Raw genomic sequence first — 18,920 nt, 5'->3', positions numbered from 1 at the left:
ATTCAGAAAATATGCAGATGCCAAGAACTGCACCCATTTCAAAATACTCTTGCTCTGTGTCTTCTGCTTCTTCCAAATTGCACCCACAAACAATTTACAGAATTCCCTCTCAGATATTCTGATTACTCTCCTACACTCACCCCTGGTCAGTTTACAGGCAGCCTGAAGTATTTTGCTATGTCACTGCAATGACAGTAAAGGAATGCTGTGTCCCAAGCAGCACAGCTATTTTTTAGTATATTATTTTGAAATAATACTTTCTGAAATACTGTCTTGGGAATACGACTAGGGGATCTCAGGAATAGTTGTTTATGTTAGGCCTCAGGCTGATAGTCACAAAAACTTGCAGTTTTTATTGGCAAGGTTCTTCTTTCTTCATTTATATTTAATTCCAAGTTTATAAAACTACATAGGTAATTCTGGGAGCTGTTAAATCCCATGCCAAGTCATAAGCCAAAGACCCCCATGAAAATAGGTCAGATCAAGAACTCTCTGATAAGACATCAGCAACAGAGAAAGAAATCTGCCTCACATTGACTGCCAGAACACAGCCCACTTGGAAGAAACATCTCAGCACCACTTAAGGAACTACTACAAAGTCCAAGCCAGCCTGACAATACTGTTTGTTCTCTCTTCAGCATTGTCTAACAAAGAAAAGGAAACAGAACAAACACTGTGCCCCATGACAATGCAACTTACTGATTGGGAACCACTGACCTAGGCTGTGGTACCACTACACCAATTCATGTCAGGGCTGAAGCCAGTTCCATACCTGGTGATCCAAACAGCTCATCCCTTGACCCTTTAGAAATAGGCTTTTATTTAAAGTTTTTACCATTCATCCTTTGTTACAAGATTTCTGTATGATCCAGTGGATTAGCTGAGCTTTTCCTTTAGCTTTACTATTTCCAGGACTACTTCTCTGTTCCCTTCCAGCATAAGTTCAGAAAAAAATTCTCCTGAAATGTGCTGATTCTGCTAAAAGAATGACAAGCATCTGACATTTTCCTTTCTGCACCTCATCAGTCTCTAGTTTTTTGCCTGGCCTGAGAAAGGTTTCACTGACGAGGAAGGTGGGGAAGACTCATTAGGGAGAGAGGTTTGATGCAACAATCATCTGAAACTCAAGGTCAAATGTTTCCCTTGGTAACAGCTGCAGATGCACACATATACCCACACACATTCAGTCTTCTTGCAGTGAGGACTGTATTGTACTTAAACACATACATCATGAAAGAATTTCTTGTAAGTAGATGTGCATATGAGGAAGAGTTTATGCATAGAAACATCCAACCCACCCCCCCCCCCAAAAAAAAAGATTCTCTAACTACAAAGAAGAGAAAATATGTCATTTCCCATGTGTTTGTAACTTCTAGTTTCTAGATTTGTGAGTTGATCTGCAACATGTAAACACTGGATTTGGGGCTACCTTTCCTATTATAACATAGTAAAAAACATCACAAGATTAAGCACAAGGTAATTAGACATTAGGCTTTCAGCCAGGCTGTGGCATGTTCTTACTTCTCCATTGGGAAGGCAGGCTGTCACACACACCCATATCAAATCTCATATCCCTAGTCAAGCATTCAGGTGGGGAGATAACATCTTGGCATACTACTCAAGAATGAGTTTTCAAGAAGAAGAGGTCATATTATTACTTACAAATTCAGAACTATATATTATTTTAATGCCTCTAAAAGCGTTCCAAGAACTACACAGATCTATTTCTTTCTAAAGGCAGCAAAATATATACAGAGGAAGAGATACATTCTCTTAATTTCCACTATTCAGGAGATGATGTAAGGAACAATAGTAGGGAGACATTAACAGTTGTTAAAGCAGAATCAAAATCTAGCCCTGTTGAGAGAGGAAGAAGGTGACAATATGCTTTTCATTCGTGTGTGATGGCCAGCACATGGGCTGTAAGGCCCACACTAACTGGAAGGCACAGAGGGAAGGTTTAGCCCTTTGCTCACTGTCAATGCACACCTAAAAATAAGGGAAATCAGCATTTGAATTTGACCTGCCAGTGAGTGAGCAGCACCCCAGTGCTATGAGAGGGATGAAGCTGTCTGGCCTCTGTAGTGAGGACACTGTCCTTGTAGCCTGGGAGCCAGGAGCAACAGAAGCATGCTGGAATCCTGCAGACAGACAGCAGCAGCTCCAACCACGCCTGTGCAGGCACTGGAAGAAAGACACACTCTTATTTTTATCCCACTGCTGAGTGACCTTATGAGCTGCAAATTAGCAACCAAACAAATACCTAACCATAAGTATCACACACAAGATGAGATTTGCTTTTAGACAACTGAGGATAACTAAATGTATTACTCATATCTTTACAATATGGGCAAAAGTAAGAAATCTCAATTTAATCACAGCTGCTCTGACACAGTAGAAACTGTTCATACAAACACACTGAACAGAAGGTCCAATTACTTAATACTTCCCTGTTACTATGGTCTGTTAGTGCTAGACCATATTAATGTGCATGCATGTTTTCATGTCAGCAATCTGGAGATACTCCATTCGTATTACCAAGGTGATTTTTTCATAGAATCACAGAATGGTTTTGGTTGGAAGAGACCTAAGAGATCACCTAGTTCCAACTCCATTGCTGTGTGCAGGGATTCCCCCCCACTAGATGAGGTTATTTAAGACCTCATCTGACCCAGCCTTGAACACCACCAGGGATAAGGCATCCACTTTCGTTTTTTCTTCCTGAAGTACCCACCATCCCAACTGAGCACCTTGTGAAAATGTACAACACACCTCCTGGCACTACATGTCACTCAACACTTTTCACCTGTGATGACAGCAGGTTTGTTTTAATAAGCTGCAGTGTTTTGATAAGTAATGCATGTGTCTGTTGAACTGATACATACATTTTAAATATTAATACTGTATCAAAGCTAAATGAAAGCTTTAGAGAAGACAGACTAAGTGATTTAATAAGGTAGGACATTTAACTCCCTGATGTAAGTTAGCAGCACTTAAAATGGTGAGCTCAGTCCTTGGATAAAGAAACCAGAATTCCTCTTGTTTTCTTTCAGGTGTAATTGCTATCACCCATAGGAAGTCAAGACAGCTATGCGTAATTCATTAAATAGTGTGGTAAAACTGAAAGTCTGAGGAGTAAAATACAAATTCAACATTAATGAAATGACATTTACTCAACAGCCATCACCAATTACATGTCCACCTACACAAAAAAGCTAAAAGAATTAAACATTGTGATACAATTGCTGTCTGCCTCCATTCACAGAGCAGTTAAACTGAGTATTTACCTAAACCTATCTTCCTACAGGATGCTTTAGTTCCAGACCATAAGAAAAAACTAACACCACCTCTGCTGTGCTGACCCAGAAGGGAGCCACTGGGGATAGAGTTACTGATGACCCATCTTCATCTGACACATGTTGGTTATGTTTCTCTGTACTTTTTTACAGTCAGTTAAGGTGATAAAAACCAACCAGAACTGATTTGGGTCACACACACCCCCTAGCCAATTCTTCTCTAAATATTAAAAGAAAAAGAGCATTTGGCAAAATTTCTTACATTCCCTTGGTGTTCTATGACTTATTAAATATAATAAGCAGATCAGCAAGTTTCTTCTGTGAGAAAAGGTTACTCAGTTTGCAAACCATTCCTAACAGGTATTACCTAAGACTCCTGTGCTGTGTGAAATGTGTGGGCTTGTTTTTTTCTCAAAATCCAAATATTTGTCATATTAATGCCTGCACATAACTCTTTAAATCAGGTATCCACAAAAAAGTACGTTTTACAGCTCTGCTAGAGTATCTTTCTGTATCTAAAATATTTAACATCTTCCACAGCCATGTCAGCTGAAGAGTCTTCTTTTCAGACAAATTCCAGTATTGGTTTCTAACACCCTTCTGTTCCCATCCCAACCTTTTTTTCCTTTGTAAAGGAAGGTATTTAATAGTCTTAATGTATCAATGTGACCAAGTTTAATAAAAGGCCCTAATGAGAGGGAATCTTCATTATCTTCATTAAGTAATAAATGCATATGTCAAGAAATCAGGAGTTAAGATAATGTTTAATACAGTACATAGTGCCAGAAAAGTTTCCATAGCTTCTGGGAAGCAAAAGCCTCCACAGCTGGCACAATGAAGTTTTTAGCTTTTCTCCAGTTCCTAATCTGGTCATTTGACTCCCAGTAAGTCACTTGTCCCTTTTAACTTCCCTTCTCCAGGGAAGGGAACTGCCTTGTGAATCCTTCCCTTTGTGGCACTCAAACAAAACTTTGCCCATCTAACTGCTCAGGAGGACATTCTCCTCTCCTGCTGCAGTCCAGTGACAGTTTCTCCCTCAGTCTGGCTGACAGCATGCCCACCATCCACTGGAAGCAGCATCTTTCAGCATATCTTAATAGATGAAGACTACAACAGCATTCAATCATCTATATTTGCAAGTTGCAGCCATGATTCTAAACAAAGGAAAACATCTGTCCTTTCTACACTCAATACAAGAATGTGTTTGCTGGACAACTGATCTGTCTGGCCTCAGTACTCAGCTGCTGCACGTGATTTTTGCTCTCCATTTTAACCATCAAGATTGCTTGAAGACAGCCAGTCTTCCCTGGGAAGCACCCAGGGTGTCTGACCAGGTCCCACGGCACAGACACATGACTCTCACAGCAGTCAGATGAGGGACCAAAGGCACCCTTCAGCACTTGGCTCAAAGCATGCCATTCACAGTTCTATCCTCTGAGGTTTGCTTGCCATTTTGATACCCTTGCTCAGACTGGTGGAGGCAGCTGGAAGGTGGTCCAAGTCACTGTCTGTATCACATTTCAAACACTCGACAAGCTTTCGAAGCAGAGAGTCACGCACCGCAGCTCAAGCCCTTTCAGACTTCTTGTGCTGTAGTACTTGTAGTGCCACTTCAATACCAAGACAAAGTTTCTAGCACGTATAATTTTGATGTTTTAAAGTCACAGATTTGGATCCTTAGAGAAGTAACTAACCTTTGAGTAAGAAGCCTACAAGCTGTGGTACTGGATGTTCCCATCCCCACAGAAATTAAATGCTGGGACTGAAGTTACAGGTTAGCTTGATGTGTACTGGAGGTAACACAGATTTGCTGAATCAGTTAACCTTGGAGACCAGGCAGCAAAAGGCTCCTTTCAGGGTCTCTGGGACTCCCAGATGGCAAGAGAGCAGCAGCAGTGTGAGGACAGGGTGTGCCCCAGGCAAGACAGCTAACAAAGGGCTGCTGTTTGTCCTGGTGGGAGCAGCACTAACTGCCTTGGGCTGGTAGGAGGGAAAGCGTTAAGGGAGGAGCAAGGATTTTCAGATATGATTTAGAGTAGCGATTTCACAGCTTAGTTAAGCTTTAGCCTTCATTCACCTTAACTAGGCAGCAAGCTCTTCAGGGAGAGGTTGGTTTTGGTCACTCCTCCAGCCTTGCTAGTTTCAAGATGATGCAGCTCTGGCGTTCCCCCTTCCACATGCACATTTCAGTTACAATGCAATCCTAACACAGAAGTTAACTGTTCACAGCTTCCCAAATGACCCAGATTACAATGAGATAATTAACTGCTCATGAACAGCTATTCACTGAAAACGTCTATCACAGTATCTGTTCAGGCACTGAAAATATTCACTACTGTATCTGTAAAATCTCTGAAGAAGTTCAGGACTGTTTCTTTATATACAGAATTAGACCAGATTTAGTTCTTTTTTTCCAACTCTCCTGGACCGTGATAAATAAGCAAAGCTTTTTATCAGCTGAACTTGTAAGGTGTTTTTTAAAACCACAAAAAACCCTCTCCATATTCCAGTTGAAGCTTCTGATTCGGTCACATCGATGTGTGAAATAAATATACTTCACTCTCATGTATAATTAGCAATGTCAAGTCTGTTTCTTTAGATAGCATTCATGGCATATTGTCTGTGAAACAGCAGCTCTGCACTTCGTATCTGAAACTACTTTGTTCCTCTCAGAACAGCTTCAACAGATTGGCTAAACCAAGCTCAATCCACTAAACAATACATTATGAAAGCAATAAAGGTTTACTATCATCTTTTTATACATGGATGTGTGTGTTCTCAAATACTGAGACACAATTAGTAGCTCTGATGCAGTTTTACTCTATGCCTAAACTTGCTATACAATTTATGATGCAACATGTTTCGAAGTCAGTCCTTACTAACTGTTGGCTGTATTTGCAATACTTCCCTATTTTTTCAAAACTTCTCCTATCATACGTGATGAAATAACATAAGAAATTTTAGTCATTCTTGACTCAAAAAAGAGGCTGTCTTTACAAGACAATAAAGCAGTACACCATTAGACAACACACAATACTTACACCACATAATGGTACAACACTTTCACAACTTTATTTATTAATACAAACATGATATGAAATTATTCTTGGTCTTTCATACTGACCTACAAATATCTGTTTATTGCTCAGGACAGCAGAAAACACGCAACAGCCTAATTCAGTATCAGAAAATAATGAGCAAGAGTCATTACAAGGGAGTCCTACCTGGATAACTGTTTTCACTTCAACAGCAACATAACATAATGCATTTTTCAGATTGCCAAGCTGAGAGTCTATGGAATCTGAAAGAAAAGAGAAAGGGTAACAGTAATATGACATTCTAGTCAGCATTGGACATATTACATAATTCTAATTGTTCAGAGAATAAATTTAAATTAGTTAACTTCCAAATATCTGATTCTATGTGAAACTCTGCAGAAACAAGAGAAGTCAAAAGACTTATTAGCTGGGGGGCGAGAGGATTCCAAATTGCATATTTATTCTGCCTCCACACTTGTCTGAGATAAATTGGTCTTAACATTAGAATTAAGCAAAATAATTATTTTTAAATGAGTACACGTAAGCTTTATGTAACATATAAAGATCTGGAAGACTTCAGATATATAATCCCATCTTATACATTAAAAACATGCAAATTCTGATACAAAATTTTAGGTGTAAGCCTTCTACCACTGCACTGAATATGTCCACTTCAAAAAGCTCTTAAGTACCTGTGACTTCTTGCCTGTAGTAAAGATGCTCATTTCTTTGCTTCATGATAGCTAATTACTCTGCTTTGAGAGTTAGCAATAAGCTTTAGCCCATAACTGGCTGTGCACACCAACATTGAGCAAATGTCCATTTTGCACTGCCTACTGCTCCTACACACTGAGAACACCCCAGGTCTCCCCTTGGCAATAAGTGCAGAATTGGAGCAGCAACCACAGAATACACGTAGGGGCAGCCCTGGGGCGTGCATGGCAAGCACCTGACAGTCAAAACAGGATCAAGGCAGGCCTGTTCCTTCCACGTTCATGGGTCACCATCTCCTCTGCACACCGCAAACTACAATACAGTTCATCTCTCCAATTTATATTACATATAATATAACTCCTCTTTAATATAGTTTGTAGTTACAGTTTATAGACTGATTCAACTATTATCTTTAAATACTGATGTCACTGAGGATAGAAACCATGAGTTCACTCCATGAGCTTTTTGCTGCAGGCTTATTACATCACTGACAAAAAAAAATAAAATAAAGACGTTGGCCACTGTAGCAAGATGTGATTCCAAGAGATTAAATAGACTGAAAACCCTTTTATATTAGCAGTTCATCTTTTCTTCAGAGCTTACAACTGTGAGATAAGATTGATTCTAGTCATGATTCATAATGTAGAATGATAAAACATTTTCAGGACAAAATCCTGAACCTCAAAAACTAGTCTGCTTAATGTTACTGCTTAAGAGCACATGGAATCTGTTAGCCTACTAAGGTGGGGGGAAAATTCAAGTTGTGTTTTTGGGTAGTTAAGCATAAGGAAAGCTAATATCCAAGAACATCAACACTCTGTGCATATTCAGATATGCCTTATTTTTTATATCTGATGGGTTTCCCCTAAATGCAAGAGTGCCAGCTAAAAAAAAGAGCATGTCAATGTAGCTATCATCTATTTCTGTCTTTGAAAACTCATTTGTCCAAGAACTCATGGTAATGTCGAAAAACAATTCAGTAAAATACAAAAACATGGCATCAGAGCTGTTCTCAGAACTGCCATATGGCCAACATGACATGGGACAGAGCTAGTGGTCTGAGCTGTCAAGGGCTTTTAAGGATACTGCAGTGTAAGTTATTTGAAGGGTATTAAGTAATGTTTGCACTCTGTCTATTTCTGTAATACAGGGCAAGGTACTGTATTAGATAAGTATATGATATCACTTGTGATAGAAATGTCCACAATCCACTGAAAGCAGGTATAAATAAATTCAGCTTTATTATTATACTTCTAAGACTAAAATTAGAAGGACACAATTTAATATACTCCATCTTTTCTTTAACACACAGAAACCAGCAGCAAGCAGGAGATGAGGTCAGGAAGAATACACACATCATAGCCTGGGATTAAACTGCATTAGCACAGCTATGTGGGAAGCTTTCATCACTCCTACACATAATTCATGCAGTTCTAGATGGTCAAACTTGCTTAACTCACTGCAACAACTTTCCAAAACATTCTCTACAAGGCAACTAACAGACACTTTACTAGCAGCAAGACTGGATTTTTTTCCTGCTTCTACTCATTATCATAGCAAGTTCCACAGTAAAATTTAAAAAAGAAGAACTAGTTTGGAGGGAAGACACTACTGAATGAGTTTCATAGATCCATTATGCTCCCTTCCACGTGCTAGAATTAAATGACAGACTCATGGGTGGCCCAGGTGCTTGCCACACAGAATGGGAAGATTCCATGCAGGAAAGCAGAACTAAGGCTGGAGTTTCAGTGAAAGGCAACATTGCAACATCCTAAGATGGGAGTTGCAGCAGATTTAACATCATCTTCGTGAGAAGCACAGTACTCCTGCAAGGCACTCAGGAAAGGACTGGAAGTTGCCACTTAGAAAACATACTTGGGACCATTTCCTACCAGGTGTTGGGATGTAAACAAAAATGCAAATAAACTTCCAAAGTAATAGCACATTCCTTAGCCCGCTTTTTCTGTACCTGGTATTGACTTTTACACTGTACTCTTAAAAACTCACAGCTCTGACACATGCCTAATTTAAAATTTAGCTTCCTAACTACATGCTACTACACAGAAAACATTTTATTACAAACACAAAAACGCAATACTAACTCAGGTTCAAGGTCCATCTGACACAGTAGCCTGTTTCTAATAAGTACTGCTAGTGGGTGCATAGAAAACGAGAACAGAGCAAACATAGAGCTGCCATCCCTTGATGTACTTTGTTAGCTGACAGCAATCTGCAGCTCCGGGATTTCCCATCTCCTTTTAAGTGTACACATGTAAATATAAACACAATCACAATAAAGTCCAAACCTAGTCAATGTCTGAAATAATTTCAATCAAGTCCTCAGCATTTAGGTTACTGCTTTATTCCTTTTCACAAAGATGAATAAACTGGCACAGTTGAAACTGATGACTCTCATTCACTCATTTCCTAGCTCTGCATGATTAAATCACAAACCCTAAATTACCTGTTGCTTTAAGAGAACTTTTAGAAGCCACATGCAGTCACACACCCTGAATGCAAAAAATCTTAATCCAAACAGGGACATCTAGCAAAATCCTAATGTCAAAATCTCTGCTAAGTGAGATTATATATTTGATCATCCACATCAATTAAGGACAAAGAATACTTTCAGTAAGTGAATAACCTAGTAGTAAATTATGTAAGGTATTTCTATAAAAATAGCCAAGATATAACATCCCTGCATAAAAGAGACCTGATGGATGAGAATACTTCGTACCAAAATTTTAATTACTATATTTTAAAATGATCATGTACAAAACAACATGCCTCATTAAAGGGCTCCTGATCTAAGTCAACTTAAAATAAGAACTCCAGACCTCATCCAAAAGACCTAACCGTAAAAAACAAATTCTGAATTCAGCTACCATAGATAGCCATGAGGTCTAATGATGTTGATCACCACTGTCCAGACTGTTTAGTCTTCCTCAAAGGGAAGAATTCTGGCGCTGGGTGATATGGTTTAGTGCTTTAGGGGTTACAGTGATGGTGTTGATGCGTTCACGGTTGGACTTGATCTTAAAGCTCTCTCCCAACCTTACCGATTCTAGGATCACTGAAAGCTATTGCCACTGAAGTTATTCTACAGTTTACTCAGAGGAAATAAAAAGCAAAGATATGGCAGGCTGATTAAGAAATGAAATCAGTTAAGAAGCTCTGGAAGCATAGAAAGGCATGTTGTTAAAAACACAGGTAAAATAAAACGAAGCTAGGAATTCAGAAGGGAAAGCACACAAGTAACATGCAAAGGCACCTACTGCTCTTCCCAGCTCTTTCCTCAAATATCATCTACCTTCTCCACATGCAACACGCCAAATTAATAGCTATTTATTGCTCCACGCAGATTAAACGCAGGCATTAACAGGAGCTGGCCTCACAGGTGAATTAAGTTATTACCAGCCAATTCATAAAAACGCCTCCTGTTCCCGATACCCCATAAATTGAAGTTCACAGGTCTCCAGAGCCCAGCTGCGCAGCCCGGTGTCCCTTAATGGCTCAGTCACATCCATTACTTGCCAGAGCGAGCTCTGCGTAACGAATCCCGGCAGCCCGGCAGGTTTTAAAAGCCGGAGCACTCGCCGTGATTAGATCCACCGGGAGCAACCCCGCCCGCTCCGGCGCTGCCCGCGGGGGGGGCTCGGGGAGCCGGCGCTGCCGCACGGAGCCGCCCGCCCCGGGGAGCCCCGCGGGCAGGGCAGCGGCTCCAGGGGGGCTCCCCGGGGAGGCGGCGGCGGCCATCTCGGAACCGGCGCCTCCCCGCGCCCCCGGGACCGAGCGGCCACAGCCCGGCACCTGCCGCATCCCCTCGCTCGCCCGCCGACTCCTCCCGCGGAAAAACCCCCGGGCGCGCCGCGAGCGCCTCGGAGCCCCCCGCCGCGACCCTCGCCAGCTCGCGAACCCCCGCGGAGCTGCGGCTCGTACCTGCGGCCGGGCCCAATGCGCGAGCGTGGCTCAGCTCCGTCTACCCGCGGCTCCGCTCGCCCCGGCTCCGCATCGCCGCCGCCGCGCTGGGCCGGGCCGGGCGCGCCGTGCGCCGCCCACCGGGGCGGGGCCCGAGGAGCCCAACGGCCGCGCGCCCACGGCCCGCCCGCTCTCAGGGCCCGCGCGCCATTGGCTGGCGGCGGGAGGGGCCGCGCGGGGCCGGGCCGCCATTGGCCCGCGGCGGAGGCGGGGACCCGCCCGCGGGGGGCGCGTGACGCCGTGTGGCGGGGCTGGGCCGCGGGTCCCGCGCCGGGAGCCCCCCGAGGGATGGACCCACTGAGGGATGAACTCCCTCACGGATGAACCCCCTGAGGGATGAGTCCCCTCACGGCGGGGCCGCCGCCGGGGCTGCCAAAAATTCATTATGGCTCTGCCCGAAAGCGAATGCGAAGCTCTTCACGCAGTTACCATTTGTGCTGCTAAGCTTCTTCCAATTTTTGTTTATTTATTATGCCAATGTATTTCAAGTCTTTGAGTTAGAACACCTTTGCATGAACATATTTTCCTCTCTAAAAATTTGCTAAAATTCTTTGCTAGATATATGAACTCGCATCTTGTTTGGACCTTTTTAGCAGCAGAGCCCTCAGACCTTGCAAGCACAGGTTGGAAAGCATCGGTCAGGGCTCTGCACAGGGGAACAGCAGTGATCTGCAGCAGCTGCTTGTCCAAGCCCGGAAAGGACTAGTGACAAAGTAAATTAATTTATTTGTCAGCCTCGTGCCTTCTGTTTAATGCACATGCTAGCAGTGAACCACATTCTTTCACTGTGATCCAAATATTTTGTGATAATGCGACGATGTTCCTCCAATGCTTATTGAAAATATCCTTAAAAGGTACGGTGGGAAAACAGTACTTCAGTTTGCTTCTCCTGCTGGGTTTTGTTTCCTCCTGTTTTGTTTCACTCTGAAACCTCCAGTGTTGAAGCAGACACGATCCCTCAGGCTGGGTCCGTGTGCCTCTGCTGTGCTCCCAGCCCAGACGCGGGACCCGCGGTGCTGCCTGGCCGGGGACACCGCGCTGCTCCAGCAGGGAGCCAGGGCAGGGAGCTGCGCAATTAAAGGCTATCGGCATGCTGCTGAGAGATGGACGGGGCTTGGGAGCTGGCAAGCTGGGTGGCTTCCCCACAAGAAGAGGCTACAGTCCTACTTGTGTATGAAAGAACAAGACTTTACTCTTTTGGTGAATCTACTCTTAATGGGTTTGCTTTTCATATAAAACATGCTGAGGATTCTTTCAGTCTTTCCCAAGCAAAGGAATACACTGGTATTATAAATAGGTATGTTTGCTTCAGCAGTGCTGTCCAACATCCACGCAACTCAGCTTTCAGTGCACTGGACTGCCGGCCTGCAGAAGTGCTCCCTAGTCTACAGCACGCCGTACTGATACTAGTTCCTGGCTAATCTCTTCAAAATATGTCATTACAGGTAGTTTTGGACAGCTGTAATTCTCCTGCACTGAGAGAGGCCTTTCAGCATTGTCTTCAATCAGCGTTTTGAATGAAGTGCTTAATTGTGCCAAAAATTCATTGCAATACGTAAGCAGTTCCAGAAGACTAGATTCTTACAGCTTCCTCTCATGTCTTTTATTACTAGACATATGGTTCTGTAGTGTATAATGCAACTACTCTCATTCAGCTTCCTTTGACATTTGTTCCTATTCAGTTTAAAATTGCAGTATTTGACACACTACACGATTACAGGATTTCATTATGTTGTCAGTCATTTTTTGTTTAGATGAGCAAATCATTAACAATTACTTCCCTTTTATCCATATCTTCAAAGACAGGATATGGTCCTTCCTTTTGTGATCCATCAGCAGCTGAAGCATTCCTGAAAGGAAGCCTGTTGAACATACATGGTTAGTTTTTGAATAAGTTATTCTCAAAGCCAGTAGAGTAATTACAGTGCCTAGAAAAGCTAAGACACATCAAATGTAGCTCAGTTCCTGGATGAATACATATTTTTTGTGGGTTTTGAGATCACACTTTAGATATTAATCTCCCTGTCCTTTTAAAGAAATGTTTCACAAGATTAAACAAATGCAAAGCTAATGATTTCCTTCTTGTTATGCTGAGTAGCACTCAAGTACTTTTTCATATCTTAAGACTTACCTCTATTTGGAAAATTAATTAAAAAATAAATAGTTCTGAGTTCTGATACTTTATATGCAAACTTTTACTTGCAGTCAGGCTGTTGTTGGAGAAATTTAAATTCCCCAGGATGAAAGTGCTGACAGACACTAAGCAACAGAACTCCAAAACACAACTTCCAGTCAGAAAGATGAATTGCCATTGTGCCTATCCATGTATTATCCTTCCTTTCCTATTGTAGGGTTTGGCAAGAGTGAGTTGAGCCTTCTATTGGTTTTGAAAAAGGGCATTTTCTCCACAAATCCAAAGCAAAGCAGCTCCTGTAAGCTGACCACTTAGCAAACGTGATGAAACTAAGGAGACAAGGAAGAACTTTCCACAGATCAGTGCTTTTTCCAAACTCAGGGGCTTTTCCAAGCCATCTTCAAAGAACATTTTTCTACATGACTTTGGTTAAGAACTAAGCATCTCAAAATCATTAAATCAGTCCAAGTCTGAAAGTCTACCAGCTAGACTAGAAAAAGATGGTCAGGGAGGTAAATTTAAGCAGGTTGGATGACCTGCTCCTTTTCATTTCCTCCCAGAGGTTTTTCTGGTGAAAAATGGCAGGAAGAAATAAGGCACTTCAGAAGCTGTTGAGACACTCTTTAGATATGACTGATATGTCTGGGGTATTTTCCTCTGTCTTGCTGACACGTTTGGAAATCTGCAAAGGCAGCATCCTACATCTTTCTCAGGGGGATGCAACAGTAGAAAGACATCTCAGGTGGTACCATGTCTGCATATCACTGTACACATTCCACCCACAGAATCTTCCTGGTTTCCTCTAAAGATTTAGCCCATCACAAGGTGTTGGCATCGGTCTTTTCAGTTGCTAAGTTGTTTTTACAAGGCAGTTAAAAACATATTAAATACTTTCCTAAAATTATTTTTCCATTCAGGCAATTGCTGTGTTTGGCACCAAGATATTATATGATCATTAATAGGAAGTGAAACTGAGCCAGTTTCTCTTCAAAGTGTGGCCAGCCCTGTGGGACAATTTGAGAATTCCTACTTCAAATATGTTTAGTTGTGTGTGTTTAGAAACTGCTTTGGTGTTATTCACCTCCTGACACTGACACTTTTGCTGTGCATAGCTGAGATTCTTGCATAATTTAACAGAGCCATCTCAGGTGTCTCCCACTCTGTTCCCAGCATTCAAACTGTGTTCTCCGGGTTGTGGCACGCAGTTTGTGTTACATTACATTTACTGAAGAGTTTACCCAACTTACTTATTTAGAAAATTTTCTAGAAGACAAGTTGGGTGGGTTTTTTTTTCCTTCACATCTATTTGATTTGCTTCAAAAATACCTATGAGAGCTGTCTCCAGCCAGGTCTATTTCCTTGATTTTTCTCTGATATGAATATAAACAATATTATTCTATTTTTCATCTCAAATTCCAGCATTGTTGGTGCAATTGATAGTCACAGACATAATTTTTTCTGTTGCATTTTAAATACTTGCTTATTTTTTTGTGTTACTGTTTCATTTTCACAGTATTCCAGCAGACAGGCTTGTGGATAGCACAAAGGACTGGCTGAATGGAATTGGAACCAGCAAAATATCTGTTTCAGTCATTGCAAACTGAGGATACTGGAAAATATAATGTTTCAGTCATTGCAAATCAAGGATACTGGAAAATATGTTAAAATGGTTTCATTTATTAAAGGCATATTTAGTTTGTTTTCTCACTTTTTCCTATTATAATTGCAAAACCTTCTAATTTTTTTTTGTTCGGCAATACTCTGAAGTATTGCTATCTAGGTATAGTAAATGAATTATGCAAATTATTTTATTGAAAGAACATGCACATTTATGTGTACACATTATTTGCCTGGTCTTCTTATTACAGATGCAACTTGTCGTAGTAACATCCTAGTTTGTTAAAGCAAAAAACTGCTCTAAAGATTCCAGATTTCTGTCTGATACAGTAAAAATCTGTCACGCTTGTGTAGGGCATGTGGAGCTTGAATACAGTAGTATAAATAAATATTGAAATATGTTAAACATTATTTTTTGTTGGTTTAGGTTGAGAAATTTTTCTAGCTGCCCATAAGGTAATTTTAACTTTCTTCTTTCATTATATTTATAAAAGTCTCAAAATACATCAATTTTTTCCCTTCACCTTGTAAAATTTTTCTGTCTATAATGTTAGTCACGGAATACTAGGTTGGAAGGGACCTGAAGAATTTTCTGGTCCAGTCTTTCTTGGCAAAAGCATCATCCAGACCAGATGGTCCAGCATCCTGCCCAGACTAATCTTAAAAGTGTCCAAAGTTGGGTAATCCACCACTTTTTTTGGGAGATTATTCCAGTGGTTGGTTGTTCTTGTTAAAAAATATTTCTCTTGTGTCCAATTGGAATTTCTGCGGACGTAACTTGTACTCATTACCCTTTGACTTTTCCATGTGTCTCATTTTAAAAATTGACTCTCCATCTTCTTTGTAGCCACCCATTAAAGACTAGAACCATTACCTCCATCAGGTCTCCCCTGAGCCTTCTTATCTCAAGGCTGAGCAAGCCCAGTTCTCTCAAGCCTTTCCTCACGTGGCAGGCTTTGAACCCTTGGATCATCTTTGTGGCCCTTCTCTGGAGCCTCTCCAGCTGCCCACCTATTTTTTATGAAGCAGGGACAAAAACTGAATTCACTATTCCAGGTGTAGTCTGGCAAGTGCTGAGTAGAGTGGGATAATGACATCTCTATCTCTGCTGTTGATGCCCTTGTTGATTCAGCCCAGGATCCTGCTGGCTTCTTTGCCACAGCAGCAGACTGTGCACTCATATTCAACTGCTTGTCCACTGGGGCCAGGTTCCTTCCTACAGAGCTTCTCCCCAGCAGCTGGTAGAACCCAGCCTGTGCTGCACTCATGGATTATACTTTCCCAGGTGCAAGACCTTACTCTTGTCCTTGTTAACTTCCTAAGGTTCTTGGTAGCTCATTCTTCCAGCCTATCCAGATCTTCCTGAAGGGTGGCTCTTCATCCCAAAGTGTCCAGTCTCCCACTGAGTTCAGGGGAAGCAAACTTCATCAGTGTGCACTCGACCCCATCATCCAGATTGCTTTTTCAAGACATTAAACTGTGCTGGGCCCAGTATTGATCCCTGGGAGGCCCCACTTGGGGCAGGTGGAAAGGAGCTGTTTGTCACCCTGATCTGGGTGCAGCCTCTCAGCCAGCTCCCCACCCTATGGACCCTTGTCTAGACCATAACACCTCCGTTTTCTAGGAGGAGCCTGACAGACACTGTATGGAGAGCCTTGGAGAAAGGCATGTAGACGATGTCCGCTGCTCATCCCACATCAACTGAACACATTACTTTGTTGTAGAAGGTGATCAGGTTGTCAAACACGATTTACCCTTGGTGAAGCCATGCTGGCTTTTCCTAACCACATACTTCATCTGATACCCCAGAAGGAGCCTCCTTTAAGCCGTTTGTATAGATGGGTGTGACATTAGTCTTCTGGGTTGCCCCCAGTCTCCACGACTTCTCAAAACTTGAGGAGAGTGACCTCATAGCAACATGAACCAGCTCCTAACACCCTTGGGTGGATATTGTCAGGCTCCATTGATTTGTAGGGGTCAAGTTCCTGTGGAGCTCATCCACCAACTCTTCATTCACTGATGGTGGGTCTGTGTTTGCATCAATATGGATTTTTGTTCCCAAGGCCCAGAGCCCAATAGTGCTGGTAAAGAGAGGTGAAGAAAGCCTTGAGCCTTTTAAGTATTACTGGTTTCTAATTCACCTCTCCTGTTTAACAATGAGCCAGTATTTCCCTTTTGTTTCTGTTTGTTGGTTACATACCTGAAGAACCCTTCCTTGTGGTTTTTGACATATCTGGCCCATTTCAACTCAAGCTTTTCCTTTTCTGACTGCATATCTGCACACCCTGGTAGTTCTCAATGAGTATTCATTCACTTCCATCTCTGGTGCATGTCTCTTTTAGTTTTGAGCAAACACTGAGCCTCTCAGTTAAGCCAAGGGGGTCTCTTGCTCCACCTGCTTTCCTTGCCTCTAAAGGGGATGAACATTTTGTGCTTCCAGGAGAACATTCTTGAAAAAATTCCCAGTGCTCACCAACTCCTTTATCCTCCATGGAACCCCTCCCACCTGAGCTCTGAGTGAGCTAAGTTTGCTCTTTCATGATCTCAAACCTTTGTATTAGTACTAACCTTCAGTGTACTCAGCCAGAACTCAGTGCTTTTCTGTGGGACCACCTCGAGCATGTCTAGTTAATTTCTCCTCAGGATCCAGCTGTCACAGAAGTGCACACATATGCAGATCTGACCTTTTTGTTCGGCATGCTTGGGGAGCTCACCATGGATCTTTTTGTTGTGTATAAGCTGTTTTGAATATTCATGCAATTTTGATAAATAACTAAGGTGAATTTTGTCCCTACTCCAAATATGTCTTGTTCTTCTTGCTCAGTGTTAAAGTTTTCCTTACTGCAAACGTTGATATCCTTTCTGCCATTCAGTTTATATATATATATAGATATAGGTATATTTAAAAACTTGACCAATCATCAGACTCCTGTCCAATTTGCTGAGCTTTGCAAAACATCCATTGATGTTACTCCATCCAGCTTGAGAAGTTCTGTCCGACAACTTGGAGTCTTCCTGTTCTGAAAAGTTACATTTATTACATTAATTATTAATTCTATTTCAGGTTTAATGGTGGCTGGTTTTCAATTCACAAAATTCAATGGTTTTTCATACAATTCCTCATTTCATGATCAGTGGCCATCCCTTGTTTTTCTTACTAGAATTTTACATGCTTTATCAGTCCTAGTTTGCAGCTGAAATACTTCCATTATTGACATGCAGAAACCAAACTTCTCCTCAGAGTTTTGCTGCCACCTCCTGATCCCTGGCACACCTACTGGTATCTTATTTAATATTATTTTAAAATGGTTTGGATTTGCTTAACTAAGCCACCTGCCACCACCAAACTACACTGTACCAAAAGCAGATGCATCCTTCATACTTCCTGAATGTTAATATTATATTTTAAAATTATATTTGGAGAGGAGAAAATATGCAGTAGTTTGCAATACTTCAAAAACAGGGTATATTTATGAGTTCACTGCCGATGCCAAAGTTTCTTACAAAACAACTTCAGGATTTGTGGAGGAGTTGTGAAAGAATTAAAGACATAATGAATGCCAAGTTTAGAATGTATCATCCCTAATTAGGCTTCCACTTTACTTTGCTGAACTCCTGGGAGGGTGAACTGTTGGCATCACAAGACAGTTAAAATGTCACTGCTTTCTTTATCTTTCCTGGCAGTTACAGAAAACTACTATTAATGAATTTGGATGTGGCTGCGAGCCAAGAATGTGCTGTTCCATGAGTGTGATCCTGCATCTGCATTTTAGTTTTCCCCTCATAGGCTGAAGAGAAGACTGATGCTCAAAGTCAGAAGCTGGGAAGTGGGGTCCGCTGTGTTTTTGAATGGCAGGCAGAAGAAGTATAAAGAAAAATATAATATAGTGAGACAAAGAGTTATAATTTCATTTAATTTGCTATCTGATTGCCTGATCTCATTTGCCTACATTTTCTCCACAAAGCCCTGTCTAATCCTCCCCAGTGCTAAGGCAGGGAGCAGAGTTTGCTGCTCCATTCCCTTTGGGCAGCACATGGAGCTGAACAGAAGAGATCTCCCTTTAGTATACCCTAAACGATCATCATGTGCTATCGTAGCAGCGCTCCCCGCGGGGGAATGATGGGCATTGACTCCCTGGCTGC

General features: G+C 41.8%; 1 protein-coding gene across 1 annotated transcript in view; it reads right to left on the bottom strand.

Annotated features, from left to right (window-relative positions):
* MPP7 (MAGUK p55 scaffold protein 7) overlaps positions 1–11,073 on the bottom strand; it is a 148,360-nt gene extending 137,287 nt beyond the window's left edge. Inside the window, exons 1-2 of the mRNA XM_066551956.1 lie at positions 10,988–11,073; positions 6,521–6,597 (exon numbers count right to left, since the gene is read on the bottom strand). The gene's annotated coding sequence lies outside the window, so the exon portion shown is untranslated. The remainder of the gene's footprint in view (positions 1–6,520; positions 6,598–10,987) is intronic.
* Positions 11,074–18,920: the final 7,847 nt, after the last annotated feature.

The sequence above is a fragment of the Molothrus aeneus genome, chromosome 1 (genome assembly GCF_037042795.1).
Source record: "Molothrus aeneus isolate 106 chromosome 1, BPBGC_Maene_1.0, whole genome shotgun sequence".
Taxonomy (NCBI): domain Eukaryota; kingdom Metazoa; phylum Chordata; class Aves; order Passeriformes; family Icteridae; genus Molothrus; species Molothrus aeneus.
The sequence above is the reverse complement of the archived record's forward strand: the minus strand, read 5'-3'. Positions and strand labels throughout refer to the sequence as shown.